The 18,446-nt window shown below is 38.5% G+C and overlaps 2 long non-coding RNA genes across 2 annotated transcripts in view; both read right to left on the reverse strand.

The window, feature by feature from the left end:
* The window catches only part of LOC124991740 (uncharacterized), a 51,707-nt gene extending 41,560 nt beyond the window's left edge, over nucleotides 1-10,147 (reverse strand). The window contains exon 1 of the long non-coding RNA XR_007109934.1: nucleotides 8,451-10,147. This is a non-coding gene — a long non-coding RNA (uncharacterized LOC124991740). The remainder of the gene's footprint in view (nucleotides 1-8,450) is intronic.
* The window catches only part of LOC124976719 (uncharacterized), a 53,107-nt gene continuing 44,808 nt past the window's right edge, over nucleotides 10,148-18,446 (reverse strand). The window contains exon 3 of the long non-coding RNA XR_007107052.1: nucleotides 10,148-10,883. This is a non-coding gene — a long non-coding RNA (uncharacterized LOC124976719). The remainder of the gene's footprint in view (nucleotides 10,884-18,446) is intronic.

Below are 18,446 nucleotides of genomic sequence, written 5' to 3' on the forward strand. Positions count from 1 at the left end.
GGACACTTGGCCATGCATCAGAATTACTTCCAGATATGACAGATCATTGTTGCTCTATCCGTGTGAAATGATGTTATATAGTCATAAAAAAGATGTCTTAAACAAACGTGAAAAGAACAAGACCAAATGCCCTTTTGGCTTTTCATAATTAACTGACTGGTACTGATTTGTAAAAGGAAAGTTAAGAAGAAAAGAAAAAATGAGACATAGCAATGAGAAAATATACAGTAACCTTTAGAGTCATTCCCCTTTCTCTCTTGCATCTCTTTCCTAGCTCTGTTTGAACTCAGTGAAAAATTGTAATTCTCTAATGCCAACTCTCCCTATTCAAAGAAACATAGTTTGATAGAATCACAGCTGAGCTGCAGGATCAAAGTCCCCCGCACAATCAAAAGTCCCCCAGGATATCCCCCAAGTGTGCAGAGCCAGTGATATGGACAAGCACCTACAGAATAAAACAGTTAACAAAACTTCCTTGGACAGGTCCAGAAGGGCTCTCAAGCAGACTGACTACACATAGCTACAGCGTCCCTACCTCTCTACCCCTGTGACATCTCCCAATGACTGGAATTGCCCAGGGAGCATTGGAGAGAATGCTCAGTGAGCAAATCAGCCCACTATTTGGCAACCCATTTCTGCCCACAAGAATGCTGATTCATACATAAGAGTGGGAACATCTAAGAAAGTTCGAACATTGATAAGGAAAGGGCAAACCCTCCAAAAGCAGGGGTGAAAAGCAGCTTAGTTGCTTCCACAGATGTTAAGATACAATTAAATCCATGATCACTTCCAACCCAGGAATTCCCCAGTGAGAGACCAAATCACAAAGTTTATGCTCTGGAAACATTGTTGCTGATGCAAACAATCTTGAGGTTTTATTCCACTGTAACTTTGCATGGTCATCCTCCAAGACACAACTCAAGAGTGTGCAAGAAGCCCTCTTGGCCCCACTCACCCAGAGGTGGGCTGTCCTCTTTTACTCTGCTTCTCTCAAATTACTGAATTCACTCTAGTGTTGTGACTTCACACGTCTGCCTCCTCTGCTGGACACACAGGCCCTCGGGATAGAGATGGTGCTGGCCTCCCCAGCCCCTGGTAGGGTGGTAAGCACAAGGGAAGCTTTATATCCTTTCTTACTGAAAGTGACTTGAATATCGATAGTGGGAGGTAGAGCCCAGAGGCTGTGCCATCTTGGAAGATAAATATTACCCTGTGTTTTCCTTCCAGGTGCTTAAGAACTGGTTCAACTCTCTCTTCTGACAAACATATAATATTTTATCTCTCCCTTTCCTGAGGCTTTGGCATCACCTTTATACCTTCCCAGATTCTTTTTTAGTTTCTTAATAAGGTGTCCTTAGATAAGCCTCATCCAATTAGCATTATTTTGTGCCCGGCTGTGACAAGATAACTGAAAAATCAATGAAAACAAAGACTGAATGGCCTGAGTTCTCATGACTGAGTGGGCTCCTAGGTGTCTTTTACACAGAGTAATTTATGGAAACATCCTTTAAATACAGACATTTCCATCTGTTTCACCTTCACTCTTGAGGGAAAATGGAATAGAAAGATATTCAGTCGGTTTTCCGTCTTATGTTTTAACCTCTTCCTCTCAATATTTGGAACTCTGAGTCCCACATCTTTGAAAAATATCTCAGGGGCAGGAGATGAAAACAACAACTAATATATTGTTTGTCAACCTGATGCTGGATTCTGTGCTCAGGATTTCAAAGGCTTAGTGAACTTAGTCTGTTGAGGAAGAAGACATAAAAGTTATTTAAGAAATAAGTGCTAAGTAGAGATACAATCACCACTGGGGCAGAAGGATGTGGGGAACCAATTGAGGGGTACTTGCACTTAGTTGTAAGGGAAGGTGGGAGAAGGAAGACCAGGAAGACAATGAACAAAAAACAAAGGCAAGAGAGTAAAGGGGTATTTTGAGAGCTCTGACAAAGGAACAGCGAGAGCAGAGATAAGGTGGGAAACAAACGTGAAAGGGTACAAGGGAGCCAGGTCCTATGGATATTGGGTAACATGCTGAAAAGTTTGACTTTACTGACAATGGGGAGTCCATGATGTTTGGGAAAATGGGTGACATAATTCCACCCAGGTTCTGAAAGAATATTTTCAAAGATATTGAGGAGAGAGGGACTACAAGAGGGATCATGTGGAATGTTTTGCAGAAGGTCTAAATCAATAAATCCGTGAAGTTTTATTTATTTTTTCTAATCAGAAGGAGAACAAGTGAATTTTTTAGGTAATAATTTCTCTCAAAATGAAAGTGCTATGTTGGATCAAATATGGTTGGAACATTTGGAATTTGAAAGAGAATTTCAGCCCTTTAGCTTTAAAAATATTATAAACACTGGGCTTCTTTTTAAGAACATGCTCAGTGCTGACAGATGATGGGGCCCCACAGTCAAGCATGGGAGAGAGGAGAGAGGCAAAAAAAAAAAATTATATATATATATAATCTGTATATATATATATACATATATAATCTATATGTATATATATATAATCTGTATTATATATATGTGTGTGTGCCATCACTGAGGTTTGTACATAAAATGTATTTGAGAAAAGGAAGGATGAATAGGGAGACTCAGATAGTTTCACAAAGGCAAACTGAGATGGGTTGTGAAGTATGAATAGGAGTTCATCAGCCAAAGTGAAAAGAAAACCATTCTTGATTTAAAAAAAAAAAACAAAAAAACTATGGCAATGAAGTTCTAGTTCAGAAAGATAAGGACTATCGTCTCAACATCATCCTGAGGTTTAAGAATAATTTCCACAACATCAATATTTCCTTTAATTAGCATTCATGAACCTGATATTTATGAATTTACCTTTCACCTGTTTAAGAAGTTATCTCTTATTTTCACTTCCTGGAATTGAAAATTCACTGTTTTACCTCCTCATTCAACTGAAATTTATTTTATTTCTATTTCATGGAATGGGCCAACTAGTCCTATTTTTTCAGGATTTGTTGATGAGTTCATGTCAGTCCTACTCCTTTGAATTGTAGAATGCTAATCTTTTTGTCTATACTAATTTCCTCACCCCAGCTTCAGGATCATCTGGACAAATTTAGGCTTATTCCACCCACCCTAGCCATCTAGAAACTTATTTAATGAAATATGAACATCTCTCCACACCAAGCATAGCACCCACAACTCTGCAACTCCAGGTAAGTTTCTAGATATTGCTTGTTATAAGTCTAATGGTGTATCAGGACATTTTAATCTGTATGTTAGTTTGTGTTCCAGAAATCACATATCATGTAGAGAATTCAATCCAAGAGTTCTAGAGAAAAGTGACCCCAAAGGACCATATTAAATGTGGCATCACAAACCTGAGCGGTTAATTATTTGACCTGCTCCCCTTGTGCCCAATGTTATTTCCTGATATATCTCTAACTCTTCTTGGCAAACAGCTGTGCAGTAACTCTTATTTAACCACAGTTGGTTCTTTACTGTCTCTCTTCTTTCCTTCTTTGGGTAAGAGAGTTCCTTTAATAAAAGTGAACGTCTCAGAGGGAACCTCAATCCTTCTGCCTCCCTCCGCTGCTGCACTTAATGCTGTGTGTTTAACACCACCTTGGGGATTACACTTAAATCCTGGGAAATCTTTACGCAGCAACACACTGGCAACAGGAAACGCTCCCTCCCCTGAGACCTCAGGGACAGGAGAAGAGCCAGAGTGCTGGGCTGCCTGAGAGAGGTGGACATGGGGCTGAGGAATTAGCACAGAGTGATGTGGAGATGGCCCACACCCAACGCCCCACGCCCAGCACCCAACTTATGGCCCAGCACTGCTGCCCCTCCAACGACCAGATTTCTACTAAGAAATGAACAGACATGGTCTCAGAGAGGTACAGGTGATCTTCTCAGCCATTTATTTTCATCCCTGCCTGCAGTCAAGATCTGATTGATACAATCCAGAGAAGGAATTTTGGCAATTTTTTCAGATCCTTTCTGTACCTGAGATTCATCACCACCACCAGTCACTCAGTTCAGGATTTAATAAATTTTACTGGGGACTTCTTCATTGTCTCTAACCAGATTTTGTCTTGCTAAAGCAAAAGCCTAGTCCAGTTTTGCTCTTCCCTCATGGCAAAGGCAAGCAGGTGAAGTGTAGCTGGAGTTAAGGAAAGAATTTCACAGGCACTGTTTTCTTTGTATAAAATGTGTATGTCTTTAAGAAAGCATTAATCCCAGAAGCAACCCTGGAAAACATTGTTTAATGTTAATTACCACTTAGATCAAACCTCAAAGAATGAAAGTACATTCTTTATTCTACAAAATTTGCTTGGCATTGACTCTGCACCCAAACAATTCTGGACCTGGCATTATCATCGTTGCATGCTAGATGACCAAGTTCTTGATAAGACTTTTTTAAAAATACAGTATTAAATTTATTACAAATGGATCACTGACTATTGGCAAGGATTCTTCAGAGTACAAAACAAATGTTTAAAAAAATAAAAATAGAAGTCTTGTTTTATAGTTACACTTTTAATAAAAAGTAGTGAACACTGGCTGCAGGGATTAATCATGCCAAATAAGGAGAATTTTTATGATGCAGTGAAACAAAAGATTTGTTTGCTATACTCTTCCGAGCTAGAAATCCAGCCGATGGTCTGTATGTACTCCGACTCTGCTTTTGTAAGAAAGTTCAAGGACATAAACAAGTGATAAACCAAATAAATATTTTTCCTTCAAAAATCCATTTCACATGTTACCACCTGAAATACCAGGCTTAATAAAAGGCAGTTTTGATCTGAAAGAACAAAAACAAAGCAATGCTGGAATATACGTGATGGATTCAGTCCACTTGAGTATGGTAGGGATGGCAAATATGATGTTCCACAGTAACGTCATTTTATTGCCCCAGGTGCAGAGTGAAAGCAGTACTTCACACCACTTCACAACAGAGAGGTTACAATCTCCCAGACTTCCTGTTCCATGTCAGAGTCTGAGGTGTCCTTCCAACTTCCCTTTTGAAGTTGGGTCTGTATCGGTCTCCATTTCTTGCCAAATGCATGAAAGAACTCTTCGTGTATGAGCAAATTACTTGGTTTACTTAGAAGTATAATAAAAAAGGAAAGTTGTCCTTAGGACAATTCAGAAATACATACAACTTAGGGAAAGTTGAAAAATCCGTGAACATTACATTTTCACATTAAAGAAGCTGATATAAAGGAATTAAACATTGCAAATTTTTTAATTGGTTTTGGACAATTCAGTATTTCCTCTCTCTTGGGAAAGCCATGAGCGTGGGAATGTCGCCAGCCTCACTGCATAACGACTGTGGCTAACCTAAGCTATCATGTCCTATTTTGATACCACAACCTTGGTAGAATTTGATACAGAGCTAATCTAAGGCAAATTGATTGCATTAGCTTTTTTATTATAAATGAGAATTTGAATTTTTAGACTAACTTGCTTATTTCTCATCACAGTGGTAATAGAGTCCACCCTACCCATTGATCAGCAATTTCCTCCCTGGTGCTGACCATACAGCTATGGCTGGTGCAGTAACTCTTATTTAACCACAGTTGGTTCTTTACTGTCTCTCTTCTTTCCTTCTTTGGTAAGAGAGCTTCCTTAATACAAGTGAGCATCTCAGAGGAAACCTCAATCCCTCTGCCTCCCTCTGCTGCTGTGCTTAATGCTGTACATTTAACACCACCTTGGGGATTACAAGAGCATGTCCTCATTTCCACCATCCATTCTCCCAAAGTTTATAGAACATCAGCTCTATGTCAATATTGTGGTGAACACAAAGATAAATAATAAGTATTTGTCCTCAAGCCAAAGTTTAATACTAAACCCCAAGAAGATGAGGTAACTTCCTAGGTTATCAATGCACAGCCACAACGGGGGTGCTGAGCACTGATTCAGTATCCTCAAAAGGAACACCACCTTTCCATCTTCTTGATCCTGTGTGTCAGGTGACTTACACAGTGAGGGTTTCCAGTGCAGGCCTGTTAATCACTGTCACACAGCTATTCTTAAACCCCTAAAACCAAAGGCAGCAGAAAGATACAACAAGGAGGCTGGGTAGGTTTTGCTGACCTCAGGAATTTCAGTGGATGATAGTCCATCTCAGCATGGTCAGTGAGGTTTATTTTCTCAAGCATGGTCATTCGCCACCCATCCCTCTCCAGGATTACCATTCCAGATCATGTGGTTTTTAAGACCAAAATCTACTCAAAACCAAATGTAGACACTCTGGAGAATAATAAGGTTATCTATCTGAGGTCATCAGTTGGTTCTGATCTTGACTTTTTTCAAAAGACTAATTTTAGGGTCAGGGCTGCCCCTCAGTGGCAGAGCATTTGTCTGGCATGCTCAAGACCTTGGATTCGATCCCCAGTACAGAAAAAAAATCTGTTACCATGATAGCATACCATCAGCCCACTTTCCAATTCTTTGAAAATCATTGGAAACAGTGTTCTTTTATAATAGTTGCTTTTCGGATGGGAAAAAACAATATGGGGCACTTAAACCAAGGAATGGAGACTTGCCCTGCTGCCACCAGCATCTCTGCCTGCTGGTATTTAGAGCAACAAAAGACAAGCAATTTTTTTTAACTTAGATGTTGTCTTAGATAATTGGTCCTGGGTTGTCAGAAAGGGTATTCTAAACCTACAGCTATTACATTTTGTAGTACAGGACCCAGTTCTTAACTGATTCATAAATAATAATCGCAGGCACCAAGCAGCTACATTCATTTACCTTGGTTCACATTTCATCACAGTTCACCTTGGAGGTTATGATACACCAGGACTCAGGATTGCTAAAACTGAGCATGCTACAACTGTTTGAGGTTTTGGTTTTTGTTTCACAATAAAGTCAGGAATCTAGCTAAATCTATTTTACCATTTTTCCAGATTAGCATTATAATATGGAGTACAACTTTGGACCCTTGATCACACATTTGTTTTGACATTAAAACAGAATAAAAAAAAAAAAACTCTTTTCTGAGTTGAAATCTTGACCTACCTACAAATACTCTCTTGGCTGCTCATCTAAAGCAGAGCTAGTCCTTCTCTCCAGGCAGCCTTCCTTGTTCCACTTCCACAGGGAATCTCAACCTTAGCCCTTGCTTAATTGTCTGTTAAAAGAGACATAACTATTTACGTGGCACCATATACCAGCTGTGCTGCAGACACTTTTCAGGGAGGACATCTTAGCGAATCCTCAGCTGAAAAGAATGACATTTGGAAGCCTTTCCTGGAGGAAAGAGTTGATCCACCTCTCCAGGATCTCTAAATTCTACTACTGGGTTAAGCCAGGTCACAGAGAACTGGGTACTTGGGCAGTGTTTGTTTCTTTGGACTACAGCAAAATGTTTTTACTGTAATTGCATTTTGGCAAGAAGTAACTGGGGTCTATTTTCAGGGAGTGAATTTAGGCAATATGGATGTCTTTGAAAAGAAAGAATCGGGAAACATTTAGGTAATAAAATCTTTTGGCATTTGAAGAGAGACTATGAAGAAAAAGAGAATAAAGACACAGATTTCTGATATTGATGATCTGATAAATGATGACACATTAATGTTAATGGATGGGCACCATCTGGGGAGGTACAGAATTTGAGGTGCATGTAAAATATCCAAGTATTAATATCCACATGCATTTGAATAAATGGGTTAGAAGTCAGAAAAGAAAATCAGTCCTAGAGCAGTGGGCTAAGAGAAAATCTGAGGAACATCAATGGTTCAAGAAGGAGGATTCAAGGAGACTACTTACACAAGAAAATTGAATGATACATCAACCACATTAATATTTGTAAATAAGGAACCATTTACCCTGAATGGCATGAAATTGATAATGTAATCATTAGAACTGGACATAAGAGAGCTCAGCAATTTCATTAGCATTAGGAATAAATAAATGATTTAAGTTTGGCAGTATTAACATCAAATATATGTATTTTATTGACTTATACCTCAACAAGAATATTTCAATGAAGAGGGAAAAAACTAGATTGTTTCATCAAAAGAAAACTGATTTCAAAGTGGGCACCTACTATTCAAGGAAAAATATTTGCATGAATATACAACAAATTATTAATAGTAAGTATCTTTCAGGCCCATGGGTTAGAAGACACATCCTTTTTCTTGTAGATTTTTATAGTATTTGAGGTTTTTTGGATGATTAAGCATTTTTAAGCAGAAAAAAAAATTGACTAAAAGAAAACAAACTGTATACCTACATACATTTCTAATAATTGTTTGCCCTTTCTCTGCTGCTTTCCTCAATCTTCAGCTCCAGTTTAAGGGCAGCTTTTTTCTCTTTACCTATCTGTGTCTGTTTGACCCGTAAATGAGAAGAATCTCGGGTTTAGGGGAAACACTGTGACACCCCCGCCCCCCAGTGTAAGAAACTAGAGCACAGCCTGTCCTTTGGCGGACTTCTGCTTCTCTACAGGGGATTACTCACCAGAAATGGGAAGCAGCCTCCTGCTGAATGCGCTCGCTGTCACCCACAAGCAGCCGGGGCCCTCAGTGCCCTCTAGCCAAGTAGAAATGGAGCTTTTTGTCGATTTCAGCAGCCTCCTCCTCTCCTGCTCAGTCTCTCCTGAGGCCATTCCTTCCTGCAGAGCTCTAAACTTGCAGTTCTGCAGAGACTGTACCTGGGACTGAAAGGTCAGCCCCCCAGATCAAGAGGGCTTCTGCCCCTTGTCCTACAGGGCTGTTAGTTTCACATTTGCAGATAGAAACTTGCCCCCTGTTGCTCACACTGATGAACCTAATGGTTTCCTGGCATGCCAAGGTTCACAGCCATCTGCTCTACTGGCAGCATGCCCACATTGAAGGTGGTGTGCCATGATCAAATGGGGGGGTGGGGGGCATGGATAGCAACCAAGGAGAGGTTTCAAGAGTAAGCCCAGCGAATGCTAGGATGCTTATTTGCAAGAAGACCTCCTGGTAGCTAACAAAGCCAAATGAGGAACACATGGCTGCATTACAAGGCAGCACATCTACCGGCAATTATTGGCACAGTATCTTTAAGCCCAGTTTTAATTCTGAATCCCCTCTTCTAATTGGTCACCAGATGTGGTGTTTTGAATGTAGAGAAGGTAAATCCTTGTTGACAGAACTTCTTCTGGGTGACCACACATAGGAGAAGATAGGACCATTTATGGGGGAGCCCTTTCTGAAATGTGTAGGTAGCAGTTTATTAAGCTGTCACCAGGGCTGTCCAAGCCCCATAGCTGAGAAATGTGCCTTTCCATGGGCTTCCTAGGTGTGCTTGCATATATGTAATTACATGAGACATACTTATACCGAAAATTATGTGCTGCTTACCTGAAATTCTAATTTAGCTGATATCCTGTGTTTTTCTTTGCTAAATCTGGTAATGCTACTCTTAAATCAAGCTGAAAATAAGACACAAGGAAGTAAATTGAAGAGATTTGGAATGAGTGTAGGACAGTCAACAGAAATAGAATCAGAGGCTTGAAGAAATCACACCTCATCTGAAAACACCCTCTTACCTGCACCTGAAGTGCGTTGGATTGTTGGAGGGCATTAATAGTTGAGACTTGCTTTAAATGCCAGTAGTGTCTCTCAAGTTTTTTCTTCTATCATCCATTTACACACACACACCTCCAGCCAAACCGTTATCCATACTGGAAGCCACAATTCCATATGCAGCTTACTCCCCACAGCTACCTAGAATGGTCTCTTTCCTCACTTGTACTCATTTATGTGAGACAAGGGTGGCAAGGGAAAAGAGCAGTCGTCTCACTTTTAGAGGCAGTTCAACCTCTACTTATTAATTGCAAGTCCTTGGGCGAGTCTTTCCATCATATCTTAGATGGCAATTCCAAGTTTTTCTTTTCTCATCTTCAAAGCCTGAGTCATGATCCTGCTACACAGAGTTATTGTAAGACTCTAAATGATAATATAGTAAAGTGAATTACCTGGCACATGGTAATTACTCAAAAGTAACAAGTTACTGTTACTACTGTTGTTGATGTCATCATTATTGTCATTCAAGGCCAGCTCACAAGCAAAGAGATGCAGAAGTTGACTGCCCAGTTTTGAATCTTGGGTCATTCTCTCTCTTTTAAGGTGTATAACCTTAGGCAAGTTATTCTGTATAACTGTGCCTCAATGATCTCAGATATAAAATAGGCATGCATGCCCCATCTGGCAAATAGGAAGTGCCACATAAGGGTTAACAATTATTATTGCCTTCTATGAAGTGTCCCCAGCCTACTCCATACCAGGATGGTGCAATTGCTCTCTGACTTTCTGTAGCATATTCCCAGCTCCATACACAGTACATCTTGCTTTCCCTACTCTGCCCAGAACCTTGTAGGAGCTCACTGAGCAATGATGAAGTTCATGAGGAGGAAAGCAAGCAGTTTACCTCTATTTACCCTACCCACTGCACACCAGCACTGTGGCAGCTGCAACACATATGCTCTTTCATTTAGCATCCTAGCAACCTGAGAAATAACTTTGTTTTCTGCTTTACAGATAAGGAAACTCAAGCTTCAAGAGGTTCTATTGCCCCCCCACCCAGTTTATGCAGACTGTAAGATATTTCATGATTCATCTTTGGACAACCTGATTGATTCTGCAGCCAGCACCCAAGGCTACCATGCTGTTGGTTGTGGACAACAACTTAAATCAGCTGAGTCTTGGCTTCTTCAGCTGGGAAGCAGAGATGACATCAGTACCTCTTAGAATTGCAGTGAGGATTAACCAGGGGGAGTGGTGTGCAGGGCCTTGCCCAGAACCTGGTATGCATTCACTACATACTTGGCCAGTGTTGGGTGTTAATAATAGTATTGAATATCACAGACTCACTCCAAAGTCCACATTCTTAACTCCAGCTCTGCGATGCCAGCCAAGCATAAACCTGAAGAACACAAAGAAAACAAAAACCTCTAACACCAGGACTGGCTCAATAGGAAGGAACATTTTAGGTTTTCCATGTGGTTTTCTAAAGGAGGCTTCACCCTTCAACTACAGCTTCGGTAGCACATTTCTGTCTAGAGTTTGTGAACCCACACGCAAGGGCCCAGGTCTCTTGAGGTGAGGACTCCACAGGACCATGAGGAGTGAGAACCAATTCAGAATCCTGGCATCTTCTTCCCCACAGGTGTGGGCTCCAGCTCTCCAAGGAGTCTGGCCAAATCCTGAGCTGCCTTCTGTGGCAACACGTGTCTCCCATGTGGACCAGAGCAGTTGCGTTTGACATAACAGTTACTGGTTTCTTTCCACAGAAAGGACCATGACAGCATGGGCTGTGACCCAGTTTCCCTTCATGTTCTCTTCAGCCATTTACCAACTTTTAAACTTGAGTTGTTTAAATCCCTTACATAGGTTAATAATAGTTACTCATGGAGCTAAAGACCAAAATTAAGTGACATTATGCAAAAGCTAGGTTCATCGTAAGCACTCAATATTTATGTATAAGTATGTTCATTGATACACTAATAAGTGATGGTTCTAAAAACTTTACAATCAAAAGTTCATTTGATACTCATAATAAGCCTACGGAGGTGGGCATCAATTTTAGCCCCATTTTACAGACAAGGAAACTGGGTTATAGAGAGGCTGAACAACTTTCCCAGGGTGACACAGCCAGTTAGTGACAGCTAAGATTTGAACCTAGGCAAATTTCATACTTTTAATTACTACTCCAAGTATAAGTCCTCCCCATCCCCATTACTGACTTTTCTTTTAGATCTCTTAGGAAAAAATTATGGTTCCAACAGTCTTTCCCCAAAGTGATATGTTGCATGTCCAAATCACTACTCCCACATGGTGATAACAAAGATAGTCGTAGAGAAGAGTGTTAAAGTCTTCAGCAAAGCCCTTGATGATGCAGCTCCTGCCTAATTCTTCACTGTCTAAAATTCCACAAAATCCCTTTGCTCCAAACAAATGCGACTACTTTTTTCTTTCTTTCTTTCTTTCTTTTTTTTTTTACTGTGATTGCTCAATATTTCCAATCCTGCAATCCTGTCTCCTCTTCTATTGGCTCACACATGCTTCTCTGTATCTGAAACTTCTTTCTCTGGCCTGCCTCATTTTCTACCTCTTCCTTCTAACTCCTATCACTTCTTTCATGCATTCTTTTATCAAGAAGGTCTTCCCTGATCCTTAGAGATTAGATGACCATTTACCATGCTTCCCCATAGTATACAGGCAATTTTTGTCACACTGGGCCACAATAATTGGTCACTTTCTTTGTTACTGTACTTGAATATTAGCAGGGACTGTCTCCTACTCATTGCCCTATTTCCAGTGGCTGGCACTGCGTCTATCATGGAGCAAGACTCTATATACGTTTATTCCATGAACAAACAAAGGTTTGGAAAGTCTCTATCTGCCCTCCAAGTTCTGTTTCTCTCACTTCATCCACAGACATATAGTATCTGTATGAAGAGGCAGAAAAAGCAGTTGGAAGGATCAAAATTAGACACTCAGAGAAGAAATGGTATGAAAATGGATCATTTTGATTAACCAGTTCCTTGAATTCTCTGAGATTGCCAAAAACCATTCATTAGAAGTATGTAAATCTGAATGGAAAGTTAGCATTTGGTCAGTTACCTATATCTAAGAGTTGTTATTCACCAAATCTAATTGGTTAGATTATTTCCAGTTGATCTTTTATAAAAGAGAGACAATGCTCTTTACTAGTTAGAGGATTTCATTCTAATTCTTAAAAAAAATGTAAATATTAACCTCAAATATGTTCTGAATACCGAATAAAATGGGATTGGCCCTGGAGCAACTGGATAAACTGTTTAAATTATACATTTTTTTGCAAAAGTATGCTAATTAGTCAAGCCCTTGGAAACATATAAAATGAAATGGAAGTGGTCAAAATCTCCCAAATTGATCTCCTAACATGAAGAAGAAATTGGGCGGGCTCTGGTAGTTATTATTGAATATGGGCAGGAAGGTTGAAGATAAAAATGAAAAAATTCTGTTTGTGCACCTCATACAGTAGCATTTCTGCTTTCATATTTTCTCTGACCTTTCTGAAAAAAATATTTGTTCCTAAATTGCCTTATCTAACAATCACAATGTTCAAGAAATTTAGTTCTGCATATGGTCATTAGAAACCCAGTTTAACACCTCAAGAGTCTTTTTAAAGCTACTTTTTGATAATTCATCTAAATATAAAATACAATAGGAAAAATTCCTTTTTCAATGCTATAGGGAGCCAAATATGATTATCACCTACACCTATAAAATATGTCACAACTGGAATAAATTTATACCAAGACTCAAAAATACAAATCAATGGCACAATATATGCATAAGTGAGCATGCACCTATGTATGTATGTTTGCAGATACAAATTTCTGCTGAGACTATTTGAACAGTTTCTTTGATCAATAAGTCATAGTGCAAAAAAGAAAGACTACTTAAATGATTATTTAAGATAATGCCATTTTCTTCGACATTGGTTTCTGTATCACTGTTCCTATTAACAAATGGTGGGATGTAGTTGGTAATTAGCTGTCATATGCAGTTTCCATAAAGAAATGAATATCCCAGATACTATCATTTGGATTTTAAATATCCCCCAAAGGTGCATGTATTAAAGGCTTGGTCCCCATCTTGGTGCTCTCAGGAGGTAGACACATAAGAGACGGAAGATCTTTCAGTCACTGGAGGCATGCCTTTGAAGGGGATATTGGGACCCCAACCTCTTTCCCTTTATTTTCACTTCCCACTCATGAGGTGAATGGTTTTGCTCTGGTAAACGCTCCCTCCACAATATGCTGATGACCAAGTGGAGGCCTAAAAGCAATATGTCCAGCAATCATGGACTGGAACCTCCAAAACCATGAGCCAAAATAAAACTTATCTCTTTACAGGTTTATTATCTCAGGTATTTGTAACAGTAGCATAAAGCTTATTAACACAACAGATAGCTCCACTAAACATTCAACTTTGTATTAGGAAATAAAAGAAGAGGTTTTACTCCCCCAAAACACCATCAAAATAATGATGAGTACCAAGAAATTCCTCTTCTTGTCCCCTCGAATCAAGGATGAGACTATCTTTTGAGGTCCTAAACCTCACTCCATGGGTCAGTATCTGAGCATGTTCTCAGGAGGGGAAAGTATTGTTATTCTCAAGGCCCAGATCAGAGAAAGAGCATCTTCCACAAGGGTGAGACTCTACCAGCTGCTCTTGCAGGCGTTGGCAACACTTCTGCAGGCCATGCTGAAAAATCAGAATTCCAAGTGAAACAACATTGACGAGACTAACTGGGAAATAGATGCCACTGGAAAGGTTAAAAAAACAGAGGGCTGCTAAAGCAGTAACACCTCTCATGTTTTATTCGGTTATAATAATAAATAATTTAATATAATAATTTATGTGCATTTAAAAGCCTAGGTAATCGAAGGTCTAGGGTAAGCATGACTTTCACAAACCTGATATGAAACCTATCTAAAAACAATTCATATTTATTAGTGGAATGAATCCCTAAAATTCTTTTCTAAAGGCTTATCAAACTAAATTGGGTCCCAGCCCAACAAATCGAATTAGAAATCCATGTACGACTGCTAACTGAGTTATTAAAGTGATCTGCATGGATATTCCCAGTTTGCCTGGAAACCTGTTTGGACATTGGTCAAATGCTGCCCTCTAGTGAGAAAACTCTAAAAGACTACCACAGGCCCTGGGCTTACAGCGTTATTCATGGGTTTCAAAGACACCTGGAGACCATCAGGTAGAAACCACAGTTGTTCTGGATTAAGATATTCATTTCATTTTTACCTTGTTGATAATACCTATATTTTCTTTCTAAAATTATGTTATAAAAGGTAAAATATTGTGTAATATTTACTCATGGAACATTTAGATATTTTTAGACTCTTATATTTGATAATCTAATGCTATTAATTAATATTGAAGTTTGACATGTCTATTTCTTTAGTGGTACACCTAAATATAAACCCCAAACCACTTGCTACCTTCCTGTATTACCACCCAATACTTTCAAATTTTTAGTCCATCAAATGGATTAACCCACTGATTCAATTGCAGTTCTCCGAGTCTAATAACTTCACCTCTGAACATTTCTGCATTGTCACACACATGAGTTATGGGGGACCCTCATAACTAAATCATTACAGGCAATGATGTACATCTCCACTCCATCAAATGAAAAAAACAGACAAAGTGGTGGATATTCCAGAACGTTTGTGATCATAAGCAACAATTTACTTCTAGAAATTTACTTTGCTGTAAAAATCAAGAATGATAATATTCTTACTACAAGAGTATGAAAATAGAAATAGAAAACATAACTATTCACTTCTTAGCATAAGTAAAAAGGGAAGGTCTGTACTTTCAAACCTCTTCACAGAATTTTAATTCATTTTCCTCATTTAATAGTGACAGGGTCAAGAGCAGTGGCACTTGCCTATATTCCCAGTGACTGGGAGACTGAGGAAGGAGGATCACACGTTCAAAGCCAGACTCAGCAAAAGCGATGTGCTAAGCAACTCAGTGAGACCCTGTCTCTAAATAAAATACAAAATAGGGCTGGGCATGTGGCTCAGTGGTCCAGTGCTCCTGAGTTCAATCCCCAGTACCCCACAACCCCCGCAAAAAAAACCCACAGTGACGGGTATTTAGCATTTTTTAAATTGTATGCTACACTTTGTAAATCCTGATGGTGCACATTTCTTCCCAGACCAATCTTCCAGTTAGAATATTTATTCATGTCTTACATCTTTTAATGAACCCTAAAGACTGCCTACTCTAACTCCATACTCTGCTAGTCACATGGGATGTAATGGTGAAAAACATGGATCCAGTTCTAAATGTATGTACCCTACAGCAGGGACTGCTGAAGAAGTCAGAGCATACAATCAGGTAATTATGAAATATTGTCACAAATGGACAAGATGGGAATAAATATGGGGCACTCTAAGAGAACATAGGAGGGACACCTTATCCAATGGGAAGGCAAGTACACTTGGATCCCCAAGGGAGTAGAGTTGGAGCTTCCCCAGGGCCCTACAGCCGCTGAAATCCCCTGAAGGTGATCCTAGCCAGAAAGATCAATTTCTTTCCAGAGAAGTAATTCCACCAAGACTATGATATTGTGCATTCATCAAAATATCATTTGTGATTAGATACTCAGTGATGGAGGTTCCAAATGCAGCACCAACCACACAGATACTTTAATTAAACTCCATAAAGTAAAATATTCCTATTTTAGTATTTTAACAGAAACTTTTGTTCTCATTTCTGAATTTTAAACACATCTACAGAACATTATGCCCCCTCTTTTTCTGAGAAATAGAAGCCAAAATCACATCATTTTGTAATTACATGGTCCTCATGTGCTCTGATGTAACTGCTAGCACCCTATGTGATCTTGAGCAAGTCATGCATTTATGGTATAAGATTCTTTCAGCTGGAATGTTCTGTAAGTCTATGAGCAGCACCATGCATAAAATGTACCCTTCATTCTAAAGAATTACATTCATTGGTAACTATTCGACAACTTTAAACTTCTCAGCCTCTAATCACCTTTATAGTATGTGGGAGAAAAATTCCTGCCTGAGAAAGATTTAATCTTATCCTTTCTCATCAAAATTTTAGTCGTTGAAAAAGGAAATGGAAATTGAAGTTGCAGGGGAGATCTACTAAAGTCCTGGTTCTGTATAAAATGTCAGCAATATTTCAAGAATATATTTCTATAAGGAAAATTAGTTTGGGAAAAATTGCTTTGTGAAAGAGTTTTTCGTTCCTTTTAACATGTTCCCTAAACTTAAACACGCATGAGGAAAAATTCGTTGGGATTTTTGTTGTGTATTAAAACATCCGTTTTATGGACAGTTATTTCTTGACAAATGCGTTGAAATTAATTTGAGTATAAAAAAGAATTTTAAAACAGAGCCACCCAGGATGGAAATACAGGCTATTTCCAACCCAAACTGTGTAATTAGGCTCAGTTACAATTTTTAAATGTCACCCCAAGCTTTAAGGAGTGGAAAGTTGTGTAAAGTCACTCCAAGATCCTTACAGGAAGAATCAGGAAACCTGGTTTCTATTTGAGAGCATAACAAACCTTAGCTGACTCACTTAGCCTCTCTGTGTTTGAATTCCCTCATTTTTCCTGACTCACATGTCCTGAGTTTATATACAGATCCCATAAGCTAATTTTGAGGAATGAACATTGACAATTACAGTAAATTGGCAACAACCTAAATACCCATCAATAGAGAAGAAGACAAATAAGATCTGAGACTCTAATATAATGAAATACCACATAAAAAATAAAAATAAGAGCCTGGAGATAGAAATATATATTTTATGATACATATATATGTATATATAAACAGATAAATCTCAAAAAAAAAAACTATAACGTAGAATGAAAACTACAAGATACAGGATGATATTGTCATTGAACTACTTACATTTTTTTAAAAGTACCCAAAATAATACTAAATGTTGCTTAAGGATTGCATATATATATTATATGCTATGTATAATGTATGTTATATATGTGATAAGTATTATATATAGTATACATAAATTTCACATGTACAGTATGAAAATTTTAAGAACTGGACAGTGGTTGTCCCTTAGTGGAGGGAAAGAAATGAAACTCAAGATTAAGGGGATTTCAGCTAATTATGTAATTGTTGTAAGATTGGAAGTGAGTACGACAAAGAGTTAACCATTTGTTGTGAGTAATAGGGATTAGGGTGTACTCCCCTCATTCATTGGGAATTTCTTTTTTAAGAAAACTTTTAGGTTTCATTTTTACTTTTTAAATTAAAAAAATAGAGTTGATGCATTGTCTAGCTCCTTCCAATCTTTATTTTATGATTTTTATCTGCTGGTCAACCTATGAGATCATCTGACTACAGGCTCAGTCTATATTGAACAAGGATGAAGGCAAGAATCTACATGAACAGATAGATCATGGAGTGTAAATACAGAGATGCATTCTACTGAATGAAAATTTTCTTAAGTGCCCAATTTTGATTCCAAACAATTTGAGCATTTTTTAAAACTTAACACCAAAGACTCTTTCTGGTCTCTGTCTTAAAATCTTTAAATTATATCAGAACTTTCATACTCTTTAAAGAGGAGGGGTTCAGTCAAGTCCCTGTTCATGTTGTTATAAGCCCAAGATGTTTTTCCCAGGACATCTGTCCAAATATTTAAGAAATAAACAAATCATCATTTCAAATTTCAGATTCATGATCCTTCAAAATCAAGCAGGAAAATGTGGAATTTGATTTATTCGTTAGAAGCGATTTAAAATATAAGCAAATTGTTCACAGAAACTGAAAAATAAATAGTTGTTAAGTATATTTTTAAGTATATTTAACTTACCTCAATTCATAATAGGAAAAATGCAATTTAAAATTATACTGAAGACAAAAAGGAATGAAGGGAAGGAAGGAGGGAAGGGATAGGG

The sequence above is a fragment of the Sciurus carolinensis genome, chromosome 1 (genome assembly GCF_902686445.1).
Source record: "Sciurus carolinensis chromosome 1, mSciCar1.2, whole genome shotgun sequence".
In the NCBI taxonomy this organism is placed as follows: Eukaryota; Metazoa; Chordata; class Mammalia; order Rodentia; family Sciuridae; genus Sciurus; species Sciurus carolinensis.